Below are 22,215 nucleotides of genomic sequence, written 5' to 3'. Positions count from 1 at the left end.
TGCATCTGAGAATATCTTAATGTTGGGAGCGGCTCCGCTCCATTAGAATTTGTTCTATTAGATGTCAATATAGTTTTGAATAACAAACATGTGACGTTGTTAATTTTTAAAGGATGTGATTTGTTTTATTTTTTCTCTACTATTATTATGATTAAGTCTCTATTGATAATATTGATTTTTAGAAAAAAAAAACAATACGTGTAAATGACCCGTCAGCATCATGTTCTTTTCCAGAAAGCAAAAATCACTCCATTGATATTTTTATTCTCTTCTAATTATTTTTATCAATCTTTTTGTCTTAATAAAACATGAATATTTTCTATTTTTTGACAATGAAATTTTTTATGGCAGAGAAATTACTTGAGATATCTCATATACGCTAATAACAAAGAAATGATTAACACTTCGTACTTTGTAGTACTAATATATATATATATATATATATAACATTAATATCAAAACTCAAAAAATAAGGAATAATAATATTCACTTGCTAAATAAATAAATAACTAAATAAATATATAAACTCACCCGATCATAAGGGGAAAAAAGAAAGAAGCAATTTAATAGATACATAGTAGCTAGAGGGTACAGTTTGCACAGATTTCAGCTTTCCTCTATTTAAAAAATTAATCTTATCATTACTGGAATTTTAAACATAATAATAGAGAATTATTAAATAAAAAAATTTAACAACATCTAATGGAGCAAATTCTAATGGAGCGGAGCCGCTCCCCTTAATGTTAGAACTTTATCAAAATATCTGGATATTAGAAACCCCCCATTGCAAAAGAAAGTATCATCACTTTTTATATTTTTTCATACACAGTGGATATCCTCGGAACTGCGTATAAATTTAACTCTATTCATTTTTCGGGTAAACACATAGCTTCAGCAATTTACCAACGTCAGGCATGGATCTACTTGAAGTGCTGAAATTGGGACTGACATTTATGTGGACATTTGTCCAGCTTTCTTCTTCCAGTTTGGATGGCTTTAGTGCCAAAATATCAAAAATAACAGGAGAGCTTGAAGATCTGGTTGAGTCACTCTTCTACGAGAGTGGAGATGACATCCTAGTTAAATACGACATGGATCGTGTCGTTCCTCGCCTCATGAAAAATTTCAGAAGTTGTATCAGCTCACAACATTCTCCTAAATTAAGTGCAACCATAGCTGAGGAGCAGTTGGTTGAACTTTTGGACAGCCTCCTCGTGAATCTCCATGATATAACCAACTTAGCTGTTGGACAATTTACTCCATTAATAACTCAACTTGAGGTTCTTCAGAATGTGTTTAGCAATGTAAGAAATTTTTATGGGTTGGCAGTAAATGGTTGCGTTGAGCATGAGATAATTGAATATATGTTACCTCAATTTCAACTTATGGCTGAGAGAGCAGACACTTCTTTTTGGTCAGTTTTGTAGAAGAATTGGAGGGAACACTTGATGTCAAGCTAGGTCATCTATTTGTAATTATGGCCAATATTTTGGCTAATGGAGTCCATCTCAATATAAGCATAAGTATCTTTGCAAAGTGTAGACTTTGTTGGCAATATTCTTTGGGACCCAAAAATATTGCATTATGTGGTGGACATCATTTGCATAGGTTGTATCTCTTCTTTTACACCTAAGAGGCCAAGACTTTTTTGCCTATAAAAGGAAAGGCAATTAGTTCATTTTAGACACACCAACAACACTTGTCTCCAATTCTTGTTTCTTCCTTTCTTCATTTATTAGAAGTGTTTTGTATGAGAGTTAGTATTGGGAAGCACTTGTGTGAACCCTTTTTTTGGAGTGATCTTGTGAGGTTATTCTTTTAGGGTATTTGGGATTAATTAGAATGTTTACTCTAATTTTGTACTCTTTTTTGTACTCTTAATGTTATAGTAAATTGCTCATCTCCGTTTGTGGACGTAAGTCACTTTGACCGAACCACGTTAAATTTGTGTCTTTTTTATCTACTTTAATTGTCATTGTTATTAACTTTCATTGTCTTTGTTATTGTCATTATACCGTTGTTTGGCTAAATTCCGCACTACCCGGGTTCCCGATCCTAACACTATTTGTGAAGATTATTCCAGTCGCGCTAGAGGTTATGCACATATGTTCTACAAACTTGAAATCTTCAAAATCAACAGAAGTTGGATGCTTCATTAAACAGCTCCTAGAAGCCTCTCCGGCCATTCTTCGAGAATATCTGATTTATTTACAAGAGCACATAGTAAATGTTATTAACCCGAGCACTTCAACTCGAAACATTCATGTCATGATGGAGTTCCTCTTGATTATTCTTAATGACATGCCCAAGGAATTTATTCGTCATGACAAATTATTTGATCTCTTGGCACGTCTTGGAGCACTTACTAGGGAGGTATCGATTCTTGTTCGCCACTTACAAGAGAAATCAAGAAATGAAGGGAATACCAATGAAACAAATTGTGGAACTCTAGATTTGCTGAAAAATATTGAACTCCTAAAGGGAGATTTGAGACATGTTTACTTGAAAGTCCCAAACTCATCTAAACTCTGCTTCCCCATGAGTGATGGACTACTATTCATGAATCTTCTACTTAAAAACTTGAATGCTTTGCTCAATTCCAATGCTTATTTAGTTTCTTTGATAAAGGAAGAAATCGAGCTGGTGAAAGAACACCTAGAATGCATAAGAGTTTTGTTCATGAATGTTGAACAAGAATTATTGTAAGGATCATTGGATACGGGCTTTAGATGTGGCATATGAGACGGAACATGCCATTAATTCAATTCTTGTCAAAAATCATGGTCTCTTGCAGCTTATCTTCTTACTTCCTGATACCATAAAAAAGATCAAACTTATCAAAAGAAGATGTATTCAATTTGGTAAAGAAATCTCTTGAGAACAGGGCCCTCATTGTTGAAAAATCTCCCACACAAGCCAGTTGTAAGAAAATCATCAATAGCTAGTCAAGTACTTGTAGGTTTTGAGGAGGAGAGAGACTACATAATTAGGAAGCTTATTAGTGGACTAACAGATATAGACGTCATTTCGATCATTGGAATGCCGGGGCTCGGAAAAACAACTTTGGCTTACAGAGTATATAATGATACGTCTGTTATTAGTCATTTTGATGTTCTTGCATGGTGCACAGTCGACCAAGAACGTAATGAGAGAATATTGTTGCAGAATTATTTTAATCAAATCACTAATTCGAACGAGAAGTTCAATGAAGATATTGATGTTGCTAAAAAGCTGCGGAAAAAACTATATGGTGGAAGATATATATCTTATTATTTTGGATGACTCGTGTGATACTGCAACATGGGATGAGTCAAAAAGACCTTTTTCTGATGTTAAGAAAGGAAGTCGAATTATTTTAACAAGTCGAATAAAGGAAGTTGTTTTGCATGGAAAATGCTACAGTGAGCCTCTTGATCTTCGATTGTTCACAGTAGATGAAAGTTGGGACTTAATAAAGAAAAGGGTTTTTGGAGAAGAAAGTTGCCCAAATGAACTATTGGGTGTTGGAAAAAAAATAGCTCAGAATTGTCAAGGGCTTCCTTTGGTGGCTGATCTTATTGCTGGAGTCATTGCAACAAAGGGAAAGAAAAAGACATTCTGGCTTGAAGTTCTAAATAATTTGGATTCATTTATTCTTGAAAATAAAGTGGAAGTCATGAAGATTATACAATTAAGTTATGACCATTTACCGGATCACGTAAAACCATGTTTACTTTACCTTGGAAGTTATCCAAAGGACGAAGAATTTAATGTCTGTTTGTTACAAGATCTATGGACTGTAGAAGGAATCGTGGAAGAGAGTCAGAGACTGAGATGAAGAGTGTAGAAGAAGTAATGGAGGTTTATTTGGATGATTTGATTTCAAGTAGTTTGGTAATGGTAAAGAAAAGTGAATATAGGACAACAACTTGCAAAATTCATGATCTTGTGCATGACTTTTGTCAGGTAAAAGCCACAAAGGAAAAGTTCTTTGAATTGATAAGTTCAAGTGCTCTATCTTGTGCTTCAGATCTGATGCCGCGTCGAATGACCATTCCTTATGATCATGTTTCTGGTTGGAAGCGTTCTGATTCTGAAAAGAAAGTGGTTTCTGGTAAATACCTCCTTTCGTTGAAGGTTGATCGTTCACTTTGGCGGACTGATGGTTTTTTGGTGGATACAATAGCCATGCTAGTTCAGTTAAGAGACTTGAGGCTTCTTAGAGTACTGGACCTGACTGAAGTTATTGATGGAGAATATTTGCTGAATGAGATAGGCCTTCTAGTTCATTTGAAGTACTTAAACATTGGGATGAGCGTTAAAACGCTCCTTTGGAATCTAGAAACTCTGTTGGTGCAAAGCTATGATTCAACCATAGTACTACTACCTAGAATTTGGAATCTTGGAAAGTTACGACATGTGGGCATCTTTTATTGTTCTTTCTTTGATTTGGACATAGATGAACCAATACTCTTAGCAGAGGATGCAAAGTTAGAGAACTTGAGAATATTAGAGAGGATACGACTTTCTTATTCAAAAGACAGAGGATATTTTCACAAGCTTCCCCAATCTTCGAAGCCTTCAATGCATAATAAGAAAATCTTCAGCAGAGTGCAATTGGTTTCCAAAATTGGATGTCCTTCATGAACTTGAAGAACTCAGTGCAACGTATTCCTCTGCAGCGAGACAAGTGGGTGATTTTCACTTCCCTTCGAGTTTGAAAATGCTGAAGTTAGTAAAGTTTGATATGACATCTTATTCGCTGTCAAGTATTGCAAGATTGCCCAAACTTGAAAATCTGACTTTGCTAGACACAATCATTCAGGAAGAAGAATGGAACGTGGGAGAAGACAACACCTTTGAGAATCTCAAATATTTGAAATTGCAGATGGTGCGTCTTTCCAAATGGAAGGTTGGAGAGGAATCCTTTCCCGTGCTTGAGCAATTAATCCTGACGGAATGTAATAAGCTTAAAGAGATCCCGTCCAGTTTTGGAGATATTGCTTCATTAAGGAGTATCGAACTGATCGATAGCCCTCAACTTGAAGATTCCGCTCTAGAGATTAAGGAATATGTTGCAGATATGATGGGAGAGGACAAGCTTCAGGTCCTTATCAAGAGTTTCCTTGAATAATCTGTGAGTAAAGATGGCTTTATTAACATTTTTTTTCTTGCTTTTTCCAGTTACTTTGACCATTAAAATCTTCTTTGCAGAGCACAAATAAAAACCTGGGGATACAATTCATTTTGGGACAACTTATCAGTATTAGAGGCTAAAGACAGATTCTCCAGACATTTATGCAATCTTCCAATTGTTTTCCTCCTCTTTTATTCTAATATAAAGAATAAGAATAACTAATATTACCGATACCAATTGCTAATGGAGGACATTTGTTATGTTTTATGTCTATATGACTATATAATATGTTCATCCCAACAAGTTCTTGCATCTGAGAATATTTGAACTGAATGTTAGACTTTTGTCAAAATATCTGGATGTTGGAAATCCCCATTGCAAAAGCAAGTATCATCACTTTTTCGATTCAGTTTCTTTGCTTCTATCTCGTAAAATTAACAAGCTGATCTTTGATTCATTTTTTATTCTCTTATTGCTTAATCTAGTCTTCGTAAAAGCAAACGCGTGCAAAATTTTCTGTCTTGACACATAGATTAAAAGAGCTTGTAGTAAAATTTGTTTGTAGTTCTGAAACCTATCAAATTCCTCTGGTTTGCTAGAGGGCCAGAAACATTCTGGACAATATCACAACAGAATTCAATGCAAGCACGGCTTTCTATTTGACTCTTAGACTTAATTTTCAGTACAACAATAACCAAACCTCAGTCCTAAATAAGTTGAGGCAGGCAATATAAATCCTCGTTTTTCAACTCATATCATTATCATTAGCAAGATAAAATAAAAGTAAAAATTAAATAAAAGTGAGAAGGCAGTATGAAATAAATCTAGCACTTTGTTTAGTCAATACTGGCAGCTGAGGACAATGTCCTCTTTGCTTTCTTCTTGCTATTTTGATGAGAAGTGCTCTTTCTTACTTTCTAATTTTTAACTTTTTTCTTTTTAAGAAATAAGTTGAAGTGAAATACGGACAGGGCAATATGTTAATGTAAAAAAAGAATTTTGAAAATTTTGGAAAGACTCTGTGAATCCTTGCACTGTTCGGCTCATTCTTCGATTCCTGCTTCTCCCTTCCCCGTCTCCCCATTCCTATCTCTCAAAAAAGGCCTATGGAGTATAGGTATCAATCTTTTTGTACCGGCATGCAAAGGTTCGAATCCCGTGACTAGATTATGAATACCCGAACGAAGCAACTAACTGCAATCCCTAAGCCCGCAAGCCAAAAGTTTGACCTGAACATACCTTTGCTAAGAGAAGAGAGGGGAAATAATGTGTTTTCTTTCTTTTCTCTTCCATTTTCTATTTTACAAGAAGGGAGAGGAAAGGGAATTTTACAAATACAAACAATTTCTTCGTCCCTACGATGAGTTTCCATGAGTATGAATAGCTTGTTCCAATTTGAGTCCTTTTAAATTGTCACTGAGTAATATTTTAATTATTTATTCTTAATCTTTTTTATATTTTGCTTTAAAAGCCTATTGTATGTAGACAAAGGCGAAACTAGGATTTTAAGTGTATGGCTTCTAAATTTTAGAAAGGGTCGTGACCTAGAATCAAAGATTAAAAATCAGATTTTATATAAATTGTCGAATATGAAATATAAGAGGAAAGCATGAAAAAAAACCCAGAAAAGAAGAACTGAAGACGGAAGAAGGGTTTAACTTATAAGGAAGGAGGCGTATACACAACGGAGAGTTTACGGCATCCGGCAGACGGTGGCAGCAGTGAGCGGCAGAACCCTAACTTTTTTGATTTGGGAATTGTCAAGAAAAGGGCGCATGTTTTATTTTAAAGTAGGATGCGTTTTTATTTAAGTTGATTTATGTTTTATTTATTAGAAAGGAAAAAGTTTATGTTTTGTTTATTAAAAAGGAAAAATGGTAAATATAAAGGGCAAAAATGGTAAATATAAAGGGCAAAATGCTTTTCTCTGAATCTCCGAAAAATCGACTGTGCGAAAGAAATCAACACCCGCTATGGCCGGGAACACCTGAATCTGCACACGAAGTGCAGGGTGTAGTATGAGTACAACCAACTCAGTAAGTAAAAATAATAAATAAAGAACTGAAGATAGTGACGAGCTACACAATTATAGTTCACTTTCAGTAATTCCAGCAAAGAATAGACATGCTTTCAAATCTAGCAGTTTAAGTCAAATCAATTTTTTTTACAGTTTAAGTTCATGTAATCCGGATATAAAATCTTTCAGAGAATTTCACAACAATGACAGATAGCAACTAAGTGCAACAACAAATGAAAAGCAAGTACAGCCTCCCAGGGCAACAATCACTCAACTCGTCACAACAGCTCAACCACTCAGCTCTCATCCCTCAGCACTCACACTCAATGGATACCCGCGCTCACTGGGGGTGTACAGACTCCGGAGGGGCTCCTACAACCCAAGTGCTATAATCTGCACGGAAAAATCACGTGCTGCACGGACAACTCACGTACCATAATATAAATATTTTGATCCGCACGGCCAACTCACGTGCTGCACGGCCAATTCACATGCTATAGTATAATATAAGGATCCGCACAGACAACTCATGCGCTGCACGGCCAACTCACGTGCTATAGTATAATATAAGGATCCGCACGGACAACTCATGTACTACACTATAATATAAGGATCCGCACGGATAACTCACGTGCTGCACAGACAACTCACTTGCTATAGTATAATATCTCACAATCAGGTCCTCGGCCACACTCAGTCATAAAGTTCTCTAGTCTCTCGGGCTCTCAACAATCATGAAATCAGGCCAAACAACAATGATATGATGCATCAATAATGAACAATAGAGACTGGAATAAAATAATCAAGTAAATTATGACTGAGTACAAAACAATAATTAAGCAGATAGTTCAACATGTACACGACCTCTGTGGGTCCCAACAGTACCAACAGATAGCCTAAACATGGTTTCTAACATGACTTATAGTTAAAATTTCACAACACATAGAGAGCACATAGCTATCAACAAGTTATTTAACTTTACAGTTTTCACGGGACGGACCAAGTCATAATCCCCTCGGTGCACACCCACACTCCCATCATCTAGCATGTGCGTCACCTCCAAAATAATCACATGACATAAAATTCGGAGTTTTATACCCTCAGGACCAGATTTAAAACTGTTACTTACCTCAATAAGACGAACCCAACATCGAACAAGCTAATCAATACTCAGGAAATTTCATTCCATGTCTATCCACCTCTGAATGCCTTCTTGTCTCCTCAATTCAATGCCAACGATCTGAAACTGAAACTCACCTCTTAATGATACTACAACGATCTACTATACTAAGCAACTGCAATCTACAATATCAACATCCAATAGGACTAACATTAGTAACCAATTCCATAGTTTAGGCCATTTAGACAATTTACCAAATACCTAGTGGGCATACATTTATACATTTCTTAACCATATAATTAGTTCTTCCAACTACCATCATTTACCAACAATTCATCCCACCATCATTCTTTAACAACTTATAATCCTAACATAACATGTGTGACCAACCGTTCTCACCCAACCAATAAAATTCCATCAAATAATCGCCTTTCAATCTCTACAATGGTTATGTATTTAAATTAGAAACTTATGGCTTCAAATCACCATACTATAAGTTTTAACACATATTTTATACATAAATAATTACCATAAATTAGTTAGAGATGGTAGACATACCTCTTATAGTGAAACTCTTGAGAATCCCAACTTGTAGTGTTCTTGACCAATTTGAAGATTTAAATGGAAATATATGGATCTTCAAGATTAATCATTATTAATACAAGTGTTTAGGAGTAGTAATCAACTCAAAATTACTCCAAAAATATTACCTTGGTTCATGGGAGGGAGGTGTTGGACGGATTCCCCTTGATATGTAAGCCCTAGATCAAAATAAATGACTTAGCTCTCTCTCTCTCTACCCGACATTGGGGGGTATTTAATGGGTTCCTACGTGCGCGGCCATGCACCTGGGCAAGTGGCCGGGAATCCGGCCGCGCACCTGAGGCAGAAAGTCTCAAATATGCGTGGCCGCGCATCTGGGCTCTCATATGACACATGTCCAGTAAAATGGCCATAACTTTCTGTATACATATCCAAATGATAGACGGTTTGATGAATTAGAAACTAGACTCAAAGTTCTTTAATTTGATAGGTTATACACTATATAACTCTTCATATATTGAGAGTTATGCTCGTTTGAAGTTAGATCTTATGCAAACTCACTTGAACCTTTATCCCATCATATAATTTTCAACTTGACTTAGACTTAGGGCTCTTCTTATACCATAAACCATTATTAATGTACCTAATACCTATATTATCATGGTCAATTGATATTATTCAAATTATCAGTCTTGTTCATACCCGAATTAATATAATTAGCACCCGCCAATCTTCTTAATGGTCTTAAAACGCTTCGAAATTTTTCAGGGTGTTACAAAGATGGACCAAAACTTGGACAATATTTAAGGAGAGCAGGTAGTGGTGATGACGGAAGAAGAGAAGGAGTTCTGTTAGTGGGGTATTGTGGTACAAATTCTTGGGTCGGGTAATGCTAAGAGATTGGGTGAATTTTTAATTAGAATCAGGTATTTAAAATTGGGGTAGATCTTTTTATTCCAACGCTGCCATGTGACATTTCATCTAAATTAAGGGCAAATAAGTGCCAATGGTATAACGGTAGGGAGTTAATTGAACAAATATTATAACTGATGATATATTTAAACTATTTTCGATAGTACATGGATATATTTGACTCTTTTCCGTTTTATATGCACTTTTTGTGATGACACACTAAGTCCTTTTGAGTTCTAGCCTTAATTTTAATGATCTGAGTCATCCTGCAGCTTTATTTGATATTATTTTATTTACGTGCGTGGTCCATGTCGCTTTTCGAAAAGTTTTTACGTAAAAAGTTGAAGAAAACGTGATTTTGGGCTTTAAAAATAACTTGAGTTGATAATGAGATTCTCTTGTTTTCATTTGATGGCCTGATAGAGGCGGTGGGTTGTGTGAGATTGAGATTTGCATGCGCAAGTATTATAGTTCAGTTTTTCAAAAGGAAGTCCATGAGTTCTAGACCACATTTGCAGTTTTAGATATTTAAGAGAATGTTGGCACTATCTGGTATCACCTGAGAAGACTGGACATTTCAGAAGGCGCCTTGTATTTTGACTTACAGATGCTTCATTGGTATTGAGGTACTCGCCTGGTTGATCGACTGATGATGTTCGGATTTTGCTATATGGCACAGAAGAATTATGAAAGTATTTCTCGTGGAATAATTATGTATGAAGAATGTGTTAGTTATTTGAGTGGTGGAGATGGGATCAGATCTGGTGATTCTTTTGTATTCTTGTGGTTTGGAGACTGGGAGTTTCAGAGGCAGATTATTTCTTGGTTGCGGACTGCAAAGATATGGCCAAATTAACCAGCTGATGGTATGTGTTGTGGATAGGTTTAGTGGATCTTTAGAAAGGTTATCTACTCATTTCGGAAGGATCATAATCGATTTGGAGGCCACTGGTAGGCCTACTGAAGATGTGTATTCTACACTGGGTCGTATATGTGACTCAACACTACTATTGTTGAGGGATGTGTCATTCAGTTGGATTTGAGCTGTTCACATTATGATATGTTTTGTGTTACTCTTTTCTGATACGATGGGTTGTGATAGGTTGGTTAGCTACACACATGATGCGTTTCTACTTAGGCCTTGTGGAAAAATTCGAGCGAGATGATTCTTGGGATGTTGAATGGTTGATTGCACCTTGGCTATGATATTTCATATTGGTGGTATATTATGCTAGCCGTTTCTCCGTGGTTATGGTCATGCACTTTGTGTGCTTGTTGTTGATTTGCACATGGTTGTTGATTTTGAGCATTATGGCTCTAGGTATTTCATATGACCAGTGTTTGGATTGGGTCACGCACTACGATAGAATCATGTTGGGATATGATACTTTGTGTGAGGTTCGTGTATTTTAGTTTTACTACGTGTGATGTTTTCATAGCATTGTGCTTGTGGTGGTACCTTTTGAGCTTGCGGAACGGTTCTCTCATTTGATTCTTTTTCCATATTTGGGTACATTTGAGTTGTTACTTGTTGGTGCACAGATTGCACAGTATGTGGCTATAGATGGTATTGGTGTGGCATGTAAGTCGAGCAGCTTGTACTGGGTCTCACATGAGGTCGTTGGAACTGGAATGAGTGCTATCAAATTTGATTATGATATGTTGGGAGGATAATATCGGAAGTCAATTTACAATTTGGCAATGGTTTTTATCAGGCGAGAGAGCCCCACGACTTGTTGATCTATGAGTGGTTATGAGTTTCTGCGTGTTTCATTCACCATTGCAGTGCACGAAGGTTTGGAACAAGTATTTAGTTGATATGGAGTTTGTTAAAGGTACTGGGTTTGTTTATGGGAAGCTATTGTTGTCAGAAGTTATTTATGTAATTATCTAAGTTATGTGGTATATCATGTGATTATATCTTAGGTTATGGTTATGGCTTGGTACAATATGTTCAGACTTATGCAGTGTATGGATGTGAGAACTGGGTCTTATAATGAATTCCAGATGTTCTAAATTGCATTCCAAAGTTTATAGACTAAGATTGAAGGAAGAATCTTCGGGTATGTTCTAAATTGGTACCAAAGTTTATATGGATCGGGGTGACATGTGATCACCCTCGGGTATGTGCATGATGAGTTTACATAGTGATTTGATGGCTTTGGAACGACTCCTAGAACGTTCGAGGATGAACATATGTTTAAGTGGGGGACAATGTAATGACCCAACTTACCGTTTTGAGCATTTGCATTCTGTTCAGCTATTTGAAGTCTTGAGTAGCTTCATAGGATGTATTATGACTTGCGTGTATCGTCTGCTTTGGTTTTTGGGTGATTCGGAATTGATTTGGAAGCATGATTCTCATTTTATAAGCTTTAAGTTGGAAGAGCTAACTAAGTTTGACTTCTAAGTATTTGACCTCAGATCGGAGTTTTGATAGTTCTATTAGGTACTGATGGTGATTTTGGACTTGGGGGTATGCTTGGATTTAAATTTGGAGGTTTCTAGAAGGTTTCAGTACTATTTGGCGAAAGTTGAAAATTTGAGATTTAGAAAGTTCATAAGTTTGACGGGGAATTGACTTTGATGATATCAGGTTCAGATTGTTGTTCAGGGAGTTGGAATAGGTACATTATTTCATTTGAAACTTGTATGCAAAATTTGAGGTTATTCCAAGTTGATTTCATATGGTTCGGCACGAGTTTTGGAAGTTGAAAGTTCAATAGTTCATTAAGTTTGATTTGAGGTGTGATTCATGATTTTGATATTTTTATGTGGGATTTGAGGCCTCAAGCAGGTCCGTATTATGTTTTAGGACTTATTGGTATGTTCGGATGGGGTCCCGAGGGGTTCGGGTGAGTTTCAAATTGGTTTGGGTTGTGTTGCGCTCATTTTTTATCTTTTCGACACCGTTTCTTCAAGCATAAATGGTACCACATTAAGAAAATGATCTCTAAATTCCGTTTTGATTGAATCATTAGATCTGTATCGTAATTACGGAGTCATAGTAAAAAGAATCGTAAAATTCGGAGATCGTATTAGGGAGTTATGCCTATTTTAGTATCAGAGAAGAAAGCTGGTGTTGGTGCTAGGTCCGCATCTGCGACTCCGCAGGTGCAAAAAATGATTTGCAAATGCGAAAATTACAGCTGGAAGATCGTAGGTGCAGATTTTTGGGCGCCGAAGTTAAATTCCCTATGTATTAAAAAATCGGAATGCGTTTATTTAGTATTTTGAGCATATCTTGAATTTTAAAGTTCCGTTTGAGGTGATTTTCGCGGCGTTCTTCTCATTTTTTCATGGAGGTCAGTATCTGACCTCAAATTTTGCATTTTAATATTATTATACTAGTTCAATTATGAATTAATTCATATTTTGATTGGAGATTTGTGGGGTTCCCCCCTAAAACTTAAGGGATGAAATTTATGGATTTAGAGATCGATTTGAAGTCGGATTTGGATTGAGATAAGTCTTTTTGACTCGGTTTTGATTATTTTACATGATTTTATCTTTGTTTTTTGTATTTAAATGGTGAATCTAAAAGAGAAATTGTGGGTTTTTGTCTAAACTTTACTAAAGTAAATTTTTGAGTTTTGAACATTGATTCGGAGTCGGATTTGAGTGAAATTAGTATGGTTGGACTCGTATTCAAATGGGTTGTCACAATTTGTGAGTTGGGTCAGTTTTCGAGGTGTAGACCCAGATTTGACTTTTTGGTTGGCTTTGAGTAATTGAGTAAAGATTCGACATTTATTGTTTAGGTAGGTTCTTTTGGCATTATTTGATGTATTTGTGTTGCTTTTTGCTAGTGTTGAGCCGTTCCGAGGTTGATTCACGTAGGATGGCATTATAGAGTATTGTTTGGCTTGCTCGATATTTATTTTGGCATGTTTGAGGTAAGTATCTTATTTAAACTTGGTTGAGGCACTAGTTGCCTAAATTATTTGTGATATCTCCGGGTTATGGGTGCGCATATGTGTGGGGTTTGAGCCTATATGCGAGCACGAGGTATTTTTTCATGCTCGGGGGTAGTGCTTAGGCCTTGTTGTATTTGAGCCAAATTTGAGGCTACGAAGAGGCTAATTCCTTGAATAAACTTGGTAATTGCTAATTCTGTGATGAAATTTCTGATTTAAGCTATGATAGCACACTTTGCACATGCCTATACTTTAGCATCTTATTATACCAGCCCAAGAGCATGAAATCTGATATTTATTGATCATATACATGTGTTCTTGTATACTTGTTTCTGTGTGATATGATTTGGACTGGATGCCTATGACCACGCGGGACGGATTATGTTGTTATGCCTGTGACCACGCCGGGCGGATTATGTTGTTATGCCTGTAACCACGTCGGGCAGATTGTATTGTTATGCATGTGGCCATGCCGGGCGGATTGTGTTGTTATGCCTGTGACCACGCCGGGCAGATTGTGATATTGAGCCCGTGACCACGCCGGACAGATTGTGAGTATCAACATGTGAGTTATCCGTGCAGCACATGAGTTATCCGTGCGGATCCAGATATTGATATCATAGCACATGAGTTATCCATGCAGCATGTAAGTTGTCCGTGCAGTTTATATTAAGCATGTGATCATACCGAATCATTTATGATATTGAGCCTGTGACCAAGTCGGGCTGGTAGCACGTTGAATTGGCCGTGCTTACATGTGGATGCTGATCCATTCCCCTAGGGTCACACTGTCATGTTTCTCTCTTGATGGTGTACACGCGGATTGTGAGAAACCGACGGGTTTCTGATTGATGTGAGCTCTGGGAGAGCTGGTTATTGTTATTTGGATCGGGTTGCACGCCGCAACAGGCCTTATTGGCTTATTGTTATATGGATCACGTTGTGCGCCATAACGAGCGGATATTTGGTCATTGCATTTTATCTTTACTTTCAATTTTCTTGATTGTTTACCTGATTTACTTGCATATCTTCCTTTTATTCATGATTGCTGACTGAGTAGAACATTTTAAAAAAAAGAATTATGAGCACCAAAGAGGTTTTTACCTGTGATTTACCAGATTTGATCATATATTTGTTCTATACTTGTTGAATTTATGAATTGCACAGGTGATCATCGAGTATCATTTATAGTTAGTTTGGATACTTATTGAGTACAAAGGGTCGGTTGTACTCATACTACACTTCTGCACCTTGCGTGCAGATACTGGAGCTGATGTTGCTGTGTACAACGAGAGTTGGCATTGAAGATGTACCTGTATTCTAGTTATAACTGCCACTTGTCCTTGGTAGCTTTAGATTTGCAAATCTATTTAAGTATATTCCAAACAGATAATGTATTTATTTCATTCCAGCTTTGTAAATTCTAAATCTTAGAAACTCTTGATTTGTACTACCAGTCCTTGGGAGTTATATAGAAATTAAGTTATTTTACTCATTTACCCTTATTATTCTCATTTGAGTTACGTTGACTGTTACTTGGCATACCTAGCGGGTTGGGTTAAGTGGCATCTTGACTAGATGGATTTTGGGTCGTGACAAGTTGGTATCAGAGCTCTAGGTTCATAGGTTGTACGAGTCATCAACAAGTGTCTAGTAGAGTCTTGTGGATCGGTATGATGACGTCCATACCTATCTTCGAGAGGATACATGGCATTTAGGCTAGACTTTCCCATCTTTATTTCCTTATCGTGCGACATTGATTCAGCTTGAAGCGTATCTCTTTGAATTTCTCTCACTCACGCGTATGTTATGCTAAGCACTCGGTATCAGTTGTGCATCGATGGTTGCGATTCCATAGATGAGGTGCGAGATGTATTTTCTATGTTTTGGTGATGGGCCAGTATGGAGGAGTTGAGGCTGGTTTTGACCGCAGTTTGAGCTCAGTGGTTTCAGTTATGTGAGCATATGCGTTTGGGCTTATATATGTCTGGTAGTATGTAGGAGCAGGATTTATGGCCCGGTGAGTGGTTGGATAGTTATATGATGAATAAGATGTGACTACGGGATGTGTTCAGGTGGCTTGGATGTGACGAGAAGAGTTTGCTTGGGATGTAAAAAGGACTATGGATGCTTGATTTCTGTCTTGATATGGGGTACTGATATTCGGCTTAAAGTATGTATTATATGCATATTACCTAGCATTTTACTCATGTTTCGTAGATTTCGGATGTATAATATAATAATTTGTGCTAATTCGTGGTATTTTTATATGTAGGAATTTGGGACGAAGGTGTGTGAATTGAAGCGAAAAGGGGACGGAACGAGAAAAAGCCACAAACTAGCGCCCAGGGTAGCGTGGGGCGCTACATGTGGCGCACAAATCAGAAGCTCAAAATTTTCAGCGCCAGGGTTAGCACTCCACACTATCCTGGGCGCTGGTGAAGTGAAGTTGTCCTATTTCTCTCGGGCCTTGGTTATTTCAACACCAAGATGCCCCCAACTCGTATAAAAGAAAACCTAAACCTATTTTTGCAGGGGGGAGGTGACGCGACTTTGAGAGAAAAACACAAGTACGAAACACTCGGGAGCACGAAATTCATCAATTCCTCCATTCTTCTTCTAGTATTCATAGCTTATATGTTTAAAAATGATATTTTGATGATTGTTATGAACATGATTGCTAAGAACCTCGTTCTTCTGGGGTTATGGGTCATTCTTGACTATTGTAAATTGATTGTTTTACTTGATTTTATAATAGTAATTTATTTATTCAATCTTGCACTTAATTATTCTATTACATATTAACAATAAAGTACTATCTACGAATTTATAGTTCAACTGGAAAATGGGAACTATAAATTACATATAAGATTGAATAGAGTAAGTTCTTAAATCCGGGCATCGAAAAATAGATTCGTGATTAGGATAAACATATTGTAGTTGCCTTACTTGGTTATTTTTGCAGGAAATATACATGCGTTCTTGTCAAGTTTGATTCTATAGACATATAGTCTTAGGTTGTCTTGAATAAGCGACCGAAGCGTCAAAAGAACTTCGCAAGCATAAAAAACCCAGCTAATCAACAATTAGAAAAAACAAGTGACTACATCAACCCAAAAAATGCAATAGGAGAGACGTTAGTCCCGTAACCCTTGAATATGTCCATCTCATTGTATTCTTCCTAAGTATTTGTTTGCTATACTCGCGATCTTATTTTATTGCTTGCTTAGTAGTTTGTAGTAATCTATATATATATTTATAATTGAGGGCCTTACGTCGGTTACGTGGCATTCTCATTTAGCCGCATTTGATTTTTCTAGGCTCTAGGCTTTTTTGCAATTTGAACCTGAAATTACACCACCGAAACACTTCACACACTCAACTGCTTCTTCCCGCACCGCTTTTTTACATCACAAATACCTACGTTACTCTCTCTTCCTCATACCTATCTCCATTTTTCCTGCTAAAATTCCTCATAACTCTCACTTTATTAATTCCTACATCTAACCTTCTTTGAGCTATTCATTAATTTGGAAAACTGAAAAAAAAGCAGTTTGCTCACACTGCTACTCTATATTTTCCCACACCATATATATACTAACTTCGACGCCACTGAAGAATTCTGAAGAAAACCATCCTCGCCCACGGCTTCAGAAATAAATGGTATTCACTTCATAATAGCCGGTCTGTAATCTTTTCAAAATAATATTTATCATTTATGCCTTATTCTTATATATTTGACTCTTACAAACTTATAAGAACCCTAATCTAATTGTATAGGTATCGACAAACAAGGATGCCAAACCACAGTCTTTTGAGGTACCTTCTTCACTATTATGTTTTTCCCACAATTCATACTTATATTGTCAATATTCTGGGATACTATAATTTCTTACCTACTTATGCAGTCAATATTCTGGGATACCATAATTTATTACCTAATCACTAATTAAGGATATAAAGATTCTAAATCACTTTCAAAAATCCAAATATTCTTCACTATTAATGTTTTTTCACAATTGATACTAACTGTGTCTCTGATATTCTGATACTTAATATTTTATTACTGATAATTTTCCCCGAGTAAAGTCCCAGAAATATTCTGGAATACTATATTTTTTCCCTATTCGATAACTAAGGAACAAAAGAATAAGATTATACTATGTTAGATTTTTCATCATAGCCTCAAAAATTGATATTGATAGTTGTTCAACTTCCTCCTCTGCTACTATTTCCCTCTCTAAACTTTCATGTGCTTGAAGCGACATATGCATTAAACATAGCGGCAATATTGTAATGATCAGGAAAATATATAGTTTTTCTCAGCAAAAATCGTATTGCCTTATTATTTTCATTTGATTGAATATAGATTGATGCTATATTAGCGCTATTATATTTTTCTGCTCTACTTTTTTGTATTATGCTTGCAGATCGACATATGCATTTAATACATTAGTTGTAGCCTAATAATCAGAAAAAATAAAAAAATATAACTTTTTACCCCTACAACCCGTCTGCTTAATGAACCCCAAATATGTCGTTTTCCCAATAAAGCTTAACTATATATGTTTGGTTGTCCCTATGAAAGCCCACATTGCGCCAATTTTTGCATAAGCCACAAATTGATCTTAATCGATTCATTGATATATCTGACTTGATTGATAACGGGAAGTTAGACGACATAACAACAGTCTCTTCTTCCTGTTGTGCAAAATCTACCTCCGTTATTGTGTCTTTTCTAAAGGATTGTAACTTTCCAATTAATCATTAGCATCGTTTAAAATTTTGAATGGAATCCTTTATATGAAAGCCTCCCACAACATCCTTACGTGTGTTTCTACCAATATCCGTAAACTATTTCTGCCATCCTTCTTAAGCTCATGCTATTTTTCTATCCTGAAACTGTTATAGGATATAACATATTTTCAGACTTGAATAATACTAGAGCTGATTGGACCATGAGGGTCAAGGTTTGTCGAATGGGAGATTCTAGTAATTTCAAGAGAAACAGAGAATTGATTAGTATAGACATGATCCTTGTAGATGAAGAGGTAATACATGTGTCTTATTCTTTTTCAATATGCAATTTGTAATTATTAATTTTGAAAACACTTACTGTTTTTCCTCTACCAGGAAACTTTAATACATGCTACAATAATAAAAAATTTAGTTAATAAGTACAAGAATTTGCGGGTGAAGGTTCAGTCTATGTTGTTAAGAACTTCAAAGTTATTGAGACTGCTGGTGAATTTAGACCAATGACAAGTATTTTTAAAATTTCTTTCTTCCTAACAACTACGCTCTAGAAACAACGAGAAGATAGTGAAAATAATCCTATAAACAAATATCAATTTATAAAACCATAAATGATCAACTCAAGGTTGAACAAACACCGTGTTATCAGGTATACTGATTACGATCAATTTTTGCTGCTACATTTTTCGTTATATTAATGTAATTACAAACATATTGAAAAAGAATAAGACACATGTATTGCCTCTTCATCTATAAGGACCATGTTATACAACGACTCTGATCCGTACATTATGATAGTAACTTCTATAACAGTAAAACAATTCTGTGGTAATTGTTTTATGTTTAATATTTATTGCTATGTAATTTACTACAGATATTCTGAAGATATATTAAAGTTGGTTTTTAAATTGCATTTACTGTTAACAGGTGAGGTTACTTTCACTACCCACATTTGCAAGGAGAATATATGTAAATCTTGAAATAGATTACATAACAACTTTGATTCAAAAGTTTAGTACCATTTGTTTTGCGGTACAAACTATCGGCAACTCTAATGTCAATAACATTCCCATTGAGGAAGAGATGTTTCTAAACATGATGAACATTACTGAGTGTCTGACCGGAATGCCGAAAATACATGTTAGTATTTTCCTATTTCTGCTTCTTCGCTTTTAAAAACACAATTCTTCAAGATGCTTCTACTAAATAGAGTTTTTTAATGTTAGAAATACATTGCTACAGTGAGAGGCAACTTTACCAAAATGGACAACTATTTTGATTGGTATGGACAAGTATTTTGATTGGTAGTTATTTCATGCAACTCCTGTTCCAAGAAGATTGTATCCGCAAATGATGTTTATGCATGCCACCTTTGCGCTAAAGAATGCAAGTTTCCTTTGGTGAAATAAGGAAGCAAGTAGTAATGTAATGATTTATATTCTCATTTATTCTTACTTATTGTACAACTATAGGTACTAAATACACGTAAATATAAGAGACAAAATTGGGGAGACTACTGTGATTTTATTTAATGTTGTTGTGGAGAAGCTTCTTGATACATCCGCTCACAAGTTGTTCAATAGGTTGTCGTCGGATAGCAATAATGTACCGCCACAAATTCAAAGCCTTTGCGACAAAGAATTTATTTTCAAGCTAAGATTAAACAATTTTAATCTTAAAGAGGGGCTTGAAAATTATACGGTATCAAAGTTATTGTTTCCAGACGAGAAATCTGGAATTGCAATATAGAAAAAGGAAAGAACAAAAGGTATTGTGATATAGATTGTTTCAAATAGTAATCCAGATTTACGTATACACTGTAAATATGCTTTGATTTTATTGCTTCTGCAGGGGAAAAGCAAAGTGCAGGATAACATTGAAATAGAAGGACTTATTGAAGGGAAGGTAATTTTCTATAGTGTTTTATTTATCAAACTTCCTACTACTAACAATATTAACATATTCAAAAAATATGTAAATAATATTTCTTCTGAAAACTATTTAGGAACCTACTAATGTCTCTTTGGACAACTTTGAAGACTCTGAGAAAGATCTACATGTCAATGATGGTGTTAACTATAGGAAGAGAAAAACTTCATCAAGAAGGATTAGGAAGGGAAGGAACCTAATCATACATGACGACGAAGTTAGCGATCAAGACACAAAAAAAGAAGCAAAAAGTAGAGTGTTTATGTGTTGGTTTTGGAACTTTTAATGTTGTGTAACGTTAAACAAAATAAGTGTGTCCCTTTGTGCTTTTCAGTATGTAGACAGTAGATGTTGTGTTGATATAGAAATTGCTCTACTCTTGTGCTGAGTTTTTTTGTATTTACTGTAATGAATCGGAACCAAGAGGTTGTGAGTTCGAGTCACCCCAAGAGCAATGTGGGGGGTTCTTGGAGGGAGGGAGCCGAGGGTCTATCAGAAACAGCCTCTCTATCCTAGGGTAGGTGTAAGGTCTGCATACAAACTACCCTCTCCAGACCCCACTAGTGGGATTATACTGGGTTGTTGTTGTAATGAATCAGAAGAATTCACCTAAAGTATAATTGGTATACAATTATTGAATAGGTTCATTGATTAATTGCTCAGGTTCTAACACAATTCTTATCTTTTAGTTTGTTTTCATGTGTGATGCTACTTCTAAAAGTACTTATATTCAAATTAATTTTTACATGTCCAATGGCTGACACGAGTCACTATATTTTGGTTAGATTGTATGACAATGTAGCAAAAGGAGTGAGAATTAATGACGCCATTCATGAACGCGCGAAGTATGGGCAAATTACCTAGTTTAGTTATAAAACTCACGACCATCTTCGCCACCCTCACTTGAGCATTAAATTTATATATAACTTAGATTGGAAATAGCTGATCATAAATCCTCATGAGAACGATACTTTCTTATTACTTTATTACTTGTCGACCTCGTATACTTGCGTGTACGTTTGGAACCAACAAGTTTTTGACGTCGTTGCCGAGGATTTAGAAATTAGTTATTTGTCTGAAATAAGCTCTTATTTGTTTTTGTTCAAGTGTTAATCTGTTTGACTGTTTCTGACTCTATAGGTGTTCACCTTGAATGCTAAGAAGAAGCAATATTTTGAACAACCTTTCTCCTCCTGATCCTCAACTCGAAAGACTTTTTCACCGGTTAAGGAGAGAGGCGGAAGAAAGAGCAAGAATTGTAGAGTTGTGCATTGTAGTCCAACCACAACTAATCGAGATGGCGGAAAATTAAGAAAGAACGGTGATTGAGGGCGCAAGGCCTAGACTTGCTAATATGACTCAGGCTATCATGAAGCCTAACATAACAGGACATTTTGAGCTCAAATAGTACATGGTGCAGCTGATTCAGTCCATATGACAGTATGTGAGTCTATCTCATGAAGATCCGCATTAGCACATTCATAACTTTTTGGAGATTACGGATACATACAACTATCCGAACGTCTCCAAGCACTATGTCAGACTGACTTTGTTTCCCTTTTCACTGCTGGGGGAGGTTAATCAAAGAGCTCGCAGACTCGATCCACACTTAGGATGATCTGGCACAAAAATTCTTAATCACGTTTTTCCCCACAAAGAAAACAAAGTCGCTAAGGAGCCAGATTCTTAGGTTTCAACAACAAGATGGTGAGACTCTTTGTCAAGCCCGGGAAAGATACAAGAAACTATTCAGAGACTGCCTACATTAATGTCAAACTGATAAGGTGTTGGGACATACTTTTTTGGATGGGTTGGACGAGACCTCCAAATTGAATCTAGACTCAGCCCAGCTTGTGGAGGAATTTGCATGCAAAAGCCATACAGTGAGACTCAGACTCTGCTGAAC

The 22,215-nt window shown here is 36.1% G+C and overlaps 2 long non-coding RNA genes and 1 pseudogene across 2 annotated transcripts; all 3 read left to right on the top strand.

Annotated features, from left to right (window-relative positions):
- Positions 1-2,049: 2,049 nt before the first annotated feature.
- Positions 2,050-5,403, top strand: LOC104115569 (putative late blight resistance protein homolog R1A-3; annotated as a pseudogene).
- An 11,574-nt stretch (positions 5,404-16,977) lies between these two features.
- LOC104115570 (uncharacterized) lies at positions 16,978-19,516 on the top strand. The gene is made up of 3 exons (XR_004511906.2): positions 16,978-17,309; positions 17,406-17,444; positions 19,308-19,516. It is a non-coding gene; the product is annotated as an uncharacterized lncRNA (long non-coding RNA).
- Positions 19,517-19,626: 110 nt separating this feature from the next.
- On the top strand, positions 19,627-20,697 carry LOC138893412 (uncharacterized). The gene is made up of 3 exons (XR_011408856.1): positions 19,627-20,148; positions 20,232-20,285; positions 20,386-20,697. It is a non-coding gene; the product is annotated as an uncharacterized lncRNA (long non-coding RNA).
- Positions 20,698-22,215: the final 1,518 nt, after the last annotated feature.

This window comes from Nicotiana tomentosiformis, chromosome 1 (genome assembly GCF_000390325.3).
Source record: "Nicotiana tomentosiformis chromosome 1, ASM39032v3, whole genome shotgun sequence".
Lineage (NCBI taxonomy): Eukaryota > Viridiplantae > Streptophyta > Magnoliopsida > Solanales > Solanaceae > Nicotiana > Nicotiana tomentosiformis.
Note: the sequence above shows the minus strand (reverse complement) of the source record. Positions and strands in the feature narration are given on the sequence as shown.